The 6404-nt window shown below is 38.4% G+C and overlaps 1 protein-coding gene across 2 annotated transcripts in view; it reads right to left on the minus strand.

Moving 5' to 3' along the window:
- Positions 1 to 6404, minus strand: part of csgalnact1a (chondroitin sulfate N-acetylgalactosaminyltransferase 1a) — a 28020-nt gene that overhangs the window by 18518 nt on the left and 3098 nt on the right. Inside the window, exon 2 of one of the 2 annotated variants that reach the window (XM_032540421.1) lies at positions 3336 to 3342. The exons of the other annotated variant lie outside the window; for it this stretch is intronic. The gene's annotated coding sequence lies outside the window, so the exon portion shown is untranslated. The remainder of the gene's footprint in view (positions 1 to 3335; positions 3343 to 6404) is intronic. 2 annotated transcript variants of the gene reach the window in all.

Here is a 6404-nt window from a genome sequence, read left to right on the forward strand (position 1 = left end):
AAAAGTTCAGAAAAAGATGGACAAAAACATCAGAGAAAGTGACAGAAACGCTCGGGAAAGGCTTCAAAAACGTTGAAAAAAGTGACAAAAACATAGGGAAAACAAAAAGTTGCCTGATCAATGGGCAGACACCACAAGGGTTGAACATGGGGCTGTAAGAAAAAGGCTAGGAGAATCATTAAAAGATCCAAACCACTCAGGTAACAGCCCTTTCTCCCTGTTGAGGTCAGGTAGAAGAACCTTCAGACCACTAAGAACCTCAATGAGGACACTGACTAAGAAGGTGTGTACTAAAAAGTTGTGGATTTTGTTTCAAACAGAGGAATGCTAACTGCTGTTTCTAGTCTTTCTGCTAAGCTAAGCTAACCAAACCAGCTCCTGGCTTGACCTCCACATTAAGTGTATAGCTGTGAGAGTAGATTCAATCTACTTCTCTAACTCCTGGCAAGAAAGTGAGCAAAACATATTTCCCAACCAGTCCATCTATAAAATAAATAAAAAGAAAAAGAATATTTTTGATTCACCGCATTATGGTTTTCTTTCTCTAATTTTTTACTGTTGAATGACTTTAATTTCTTCAGGCATCTAACAATCCTTAAAATGAATCAACCCAAGATTTAAAAAAGAGTGGTCACTGCTTCATTTTAAGGGGTCCCAAGCTCAAAAGGTGATCGTGTGTTCAAATATTGCAAAAAATATAACAGAGTAAAATGCTGACTGATATCCTATATGTGAAAGTGTGCATATATAAATATACATATACTGTATACATATATATATATATATATATATATATGTATACTGCACATATACATGTGTATATAGGTGATTTTTTGGGAAGGTGTTTCAGTGTTGGAGTTACAGTATGTATCTGTAAATGTATCTCTGTGCATCCTCGGCCTCTCTCGACTCCCCACACAGACAGCTCTTTGACAGGGCTGCCTGAAGCCGAGCCTAATGAAAGGATTAGTATGTGGCAGGGGTGAATACTGGACTGTGCTCTAACAGACGGCTGAATCAGGAGAGACAGGGCGTCTCTACAGCAGTACCTCCACGGCTGACTTAGGGAATGTTTGAGGAGAGGGTGCACGTGTGTGTGTGGGGAGTGGGTGAGTGAGACCTGGAGAGCAAAATCTGGCGTCTGTGATGGAGTATCATCCTTTCAAATTACAGGAAACTCCTCATGATGTCATGATATCATCCCATTAATGGTGTGGTGGCAGTTTATTAAATTTTCCTTGGTTGGTTCACAAGCAGCTCTCGTTAGTCTTGTATCCGTGTGATCACAAGCTGGTAACCCTTAAATTATGACATCACTTCTTCCAGATGACTTTGACTTTCCTGGTTTCATGACTTCCAGCAACAAACTGGACATTGGCACTGATGCCGGTGAATCACAAACCAAATTTGTCTGTTTTTAGTGAGCAACAAAAGCACTTATTTTGCATTTTCATCTAGACTTAACAGTAAGCCTTAGTTAGGAACAGAACAACATGCTTATCTTCACACAATCACCAATCACAAGACAAACATTACACACAGCTAGTTATTCAAAAACAACCATTTATAAAAATATTAAAACTATTGTCTTCACATATCTTTCATGCCAAGACGCCTCTCTCTAAATATACAACGCACTATTAAACATCATTCATTTACAACGTGTTATTTTGATTATCAATTAATCTGTTTTTTTCCCCCGATTAATCATTTTGATTGTATTGTTTAATCTGTACAAAAACAAAAAGCTTAATTTTCCCCAAATAATGAACTATTCCTTTAAACAATTACATTACTATTCATGTCACTTTTTTACTGTTGATTAACTTATTGAGAAATATTTTCAGCACTTATATAATATATATATGTCACACATGATACTGAAACAACATTGCTTATCTGTATCTGACAGCGTTGTAGTTCTTGCTGAGACTTGTTATTTTTTTTAGAAACAATTGCCAAATGCATCACAAACACAATAGCGGTTCAGACCCACTGTGGCAAAGCTGTCAATCGTTAAGTTCCAGGAGAAAGATTCATCACTGTAAAGTGGCTGGTGTGACTGAGATTTATGTGCAAAGAGTCACAGTCAAACTACTGAGTCTCACCGGGAATGAATGAGTTGATTCAGTCCTGGTTATTCGACTCCCCGTGGGGATAGGCCTGGCAGCAGCACAGGAACACTGGCAGCTACATAATCATGTTTGATTTTATGGGTGGCGCGATGTCAAAACAGGCGTCTGTAATTTCCTGCTTTGTGTTACCGTATTTGTGCCCGCATAATGCTTAACTTTAAAGTATTTCCTGAAATAATATTTGCTCTGTGTCATTTATACATCCTTTACACATTGTGTAAAACAAGTTTTATTGTATTAGCAATAGTTGAGAAATCCATAAAAGAAATGCATTGTATTTCCATTAAACTGTACCGTTCCCATAGTGTTCCTTGCTGTTTCAGCCATGCAGATGTCACTCTAGGGATGGCCGTGACATTTTGTACAAATATTCAGGGTTCCCAGGGGATGAAACCAATTACTTTGGTGATTTCCTGACCTTTCCTGTAACTTGAGCAACAATTTGTTTTGTTATTTTTGTTCATTTATATTTTTATGTTGATAAGATACTTCAGATTCACACAAGAACCAAAAAAGGCGAAGACTTCCAGTAATTCCACCCAGTATAAACAGTATGTCTTCAAAATGGTTGTGTAATCAGTAAACAGTTTTTGTTTCTTGACTTCCCTCTCTAACTCTGTACCTGACAGCATCAGCACCTGATTACTTTTTCCTGGTGTATGTTTTAACCTTAACTGTTCTGGCACATACTCTAACAAAGATCTCCTGGAACTGCGATTGCCAAAATCCTCTTTGCATAACAGAACTAATAAATCTACATGCAACATGAACGCTGTCAGGATTGTTTACCAACAGAGAAACAAGGCAGGGGACACATTTCCTCACTTCCTGAGACGACATTACTGATAAATGTGTTTCTCTCCTCATCAGATATTGCATTCTCTCTGCTAGAAATAGAAACGTAGATACAAGGATGAGAATGGGAGAGGGTCAGAGAGAGATGAAATAAATGATCAGGCTGTCATAAAGCAGAGAAAAAGAGAGCTGAGAAAGAGAATGATTTAGTGTTTGGTGGCCAGAGATGTTTTTCCAAAACAGAGCTCTGCAGCATCTGGTTCAGTCTCCGAAATCACTTCCTCCCATCCTGTTGCAGCTTCCTGCCCATGGGGCATTTGTGTGTGCTTGAATTAGTGGGTAACTAAGTAGCAATATGTGTATGTGTATATCTGTTACATTTGCAGAAAGAATATTAATGTTAACCTCTTGCCTGTCAACAGTGCTGTGTTTATCTTTGTGAAAATAAGGGGGAAAAGGGTGTGAAAAAAATGGAACTGCAGGAGATTGCTGTCAGAAAACAGAAAGAATTAATGTATTCTTCTCCGCCCTCTGCCTCATTTCTGGTTGTCAGTTACACTAGTACAGCAGAATTCACACACAGGTGACAGGGTATCTGTGTGTGCTCCTCTGTAATACAGCCTACACAGGTCAACCTTTTAGATGTCAAAAGGCATTTGAGAAGCAACCGAAAAGACCTTCTAATCATGACAAATGTAGCATCTCAGCCCTCCTGTCGGATTTATAGAGCTCATTCTCTCTGGTGTTCTGCTGGTATTTAACATATTTAAGATATAAAGAATAATGTATGCGCTGAAACCATTCAGTATGTTCTCTTCAAAGGCATACACACTTTGCAGATGCATTGATTGAGAGGATGTGAGTGTGTGCCCGAGTGTGTGTGGAAGAGAGAAAACCTGCAGACCAAAGGGCCACAAACCACAGAGAAGATATTGTCCATCTGCTTGCATGTTTTAGCTCTTTAACTGCAAATTCTACACTTTATATTTCCATATTCATGCTCAAGAGTTTTTAACTATTTTCCTTCTGTTCCTGGGAGTTTTCCATTCTACAATGAAAAGCTATAGTAGACGCATCAAAAATTGAGTTTGAATGTTATGAGTTGTGTAATCCCTCACCCCCAATCAGCATTATGTTTGACCAAAGTTAGATAATCAGTTTAAAAAGGGCACTCCATTGATTTAGCGTCGCACTCGAGAGAGAAAATTTTAAATAAAAAGAAAAGGATTTATAGTGCATACATCGAGTCATTTCCACTGCAAACCTGCTCTGTGCGATCTCTGCACTGCTAACAGCTATCCCTGTGAACAAAACAACATAAATACGGCAACTGCATGGAATTATCTCATATTCAGTAACCGAGGTGGCCTTCAAATAAGAGCTGTGAAGATGAATCAATTAGTTGTCAACTATTAAATTAATTGTCAACAATTTTGATAACCGATTAATCAATTTGAGTCATTTTTATTTAAAAAAAAAAGTTTAAATAATCTGATTCCGGTTTCTTAAATGTGAATATTTTCTTATAGTTAAGAAGTTAAAGTTTCTTCACTCCTCTATGGCAGTGTACTGAATATGTGTAGAAAAAACAAGACGTTTTGAGGGCTTTGGAAAACACTGATGGACATTTTTCCCAATTTCCGGACATTTTAACCGTATAATTGACAGATTTAGCGACAATAAAAAATAATTAATAGTTGCAGCTGTACTTTATTTCACATAATCAAATAATGAAAGCATGAGATGGCCGAATCATGCTCTATGAATGTCTAGAGTTGTGGTGCTAATTATAGAAATACAATGCTGAACTATAGATCAATACATACACAGTTCGTATTTATTGCGTGACTCTCATTCACCCCATGGATCCGCTTTTGTATAAATTAAGGTATCCTGACTTTTAGTTCCTATAAGCAGTCCAGCTTCAAAATCACTCCTATGTTTCACATCATGCAACCAATAACGCTTCTTATGCTAGATGTTATAGACCATCCCGGACTGATAACCTCCAAGGTCTATCAAACTCCATGCCCCCCAAATTGCAACACTGGACTTTTGTTTTAAATGTGTTATCTTTCATCCCAAGCTGAGACAGCCCTAATGACATCATTATATAGTTATGACATTGCTCCTCCAGAGCCCACAGATACAACTGTTTCCACAAGCTGAGAAGAACTCAACTATGATGAGTAAGCTCAACTTGATGTAAAATTGAAGGCGTTCCCCTTTAATTGAGTTGAGTGATCAGGGACTGAGTGAGTCTGCATGTTAACTCACAATAATGTAACTTTGACAAAAATGAATGCAAACTTTATGTTAAAAATGAAAGCAGTTTGGAGAAACTGCTAAAAGATTCTCATATTGTACAGTAATGAATGGAAACCAAATAATGCCTAAAACAAAGTACATTCATTTTTTTTAATCACAACAGTGTGTAAAATGATTAGCTGTTATGTAAAGAACTAAAACATGCAACATCGCTGTTATTGTTCTTTAAAAACGCCAACTCTGTCTTAACTTTGAACTCACAATTTCTCATCCAATACTCAAACATGCACACGTTTATATGAGAGTGCATGGATTCATTAATCTTTTAAACAACCCCCTCCTCCTATACACATCCACTCTCTCTAAGTGGCATCAGTGATCATTATAAACAATCTGATAAACCACAGAACCGTGCATGTCTAAAATCTGTACCATACTGTCTGTCTACAGCCTCTGGTGGGTTGTGCATTTGTTACTGGTCAAGGATGTTAACGCGTTTATGTGCATGTTGGCCTCAGTAAATGTCAGGGCTTCTTCTCAGACAGCTCTGTCTGAACCTGCCCTGCTGCTATCTCACTGTAAAAATGAGGAATGACCTCTAGGGATGAAAGCTAGGAGAGGAGGGAAGAAGAAAGGAGAAGAGAGATTAATTAAGATAAATTAAAAATGAGTGGAAAAATGAGGCTGGTGAGAGCTACTGTATATGCCCACAGATTACTTGGGGGAACTGTTAAGAGAGTTGATCAGATACATGGTGTGGGAGGAAAAAACGAACAAGTCAGTATAAAGTGAGCATGTGAGAGGAGAAGGAAGGAGAGCGAAGAAGAGAAAGGTTCTTTGATGTCTCTTGTCCCCTCAGGTGATTCTCCCTCCCATTCATTAGGGGCCGGTTTCCCCGGAACCTGCCTGTCAACGTGCCATCTGCAGAGCACTTAAAAAACCCACATTACACTCCTCTACTTCACTACAAGTGGCCTGTGTTAACATTCACCACCCTCCTCCTCCTCCTCCTTCTCCTCCTCATCCTCCTCCTCCCTTTCTCTCTGTTGGTCCTCAAAGTGTTCCCATTTCTTCACAGTTAGGTTAGATGGTATCAGATGAAACTTTAATGGGCCCCATTGGGAAAATGGGTCATTGCATTGCAGCCAATGTAGAGAACAAAAGATAGATGGATGGATGGATAGATGGATAAATAGATAGATAGAT

The sequence above is a fragment of the Etheostoma spectabile genome, chromosome 16, assembly GCF_008692095.1.
Source record: "Etheostoma spectabile isolate EspeVRDwgs_2016 chromosome 16, UIUC_Espe_1.0, whole genome shotgun sequence".
Lineage (NCBI taxonomy): Eukaryota > Metazoa > Chordata > Actinopteri > Perciformes > Percidae > Etheostoma > Etheostoma spectabile.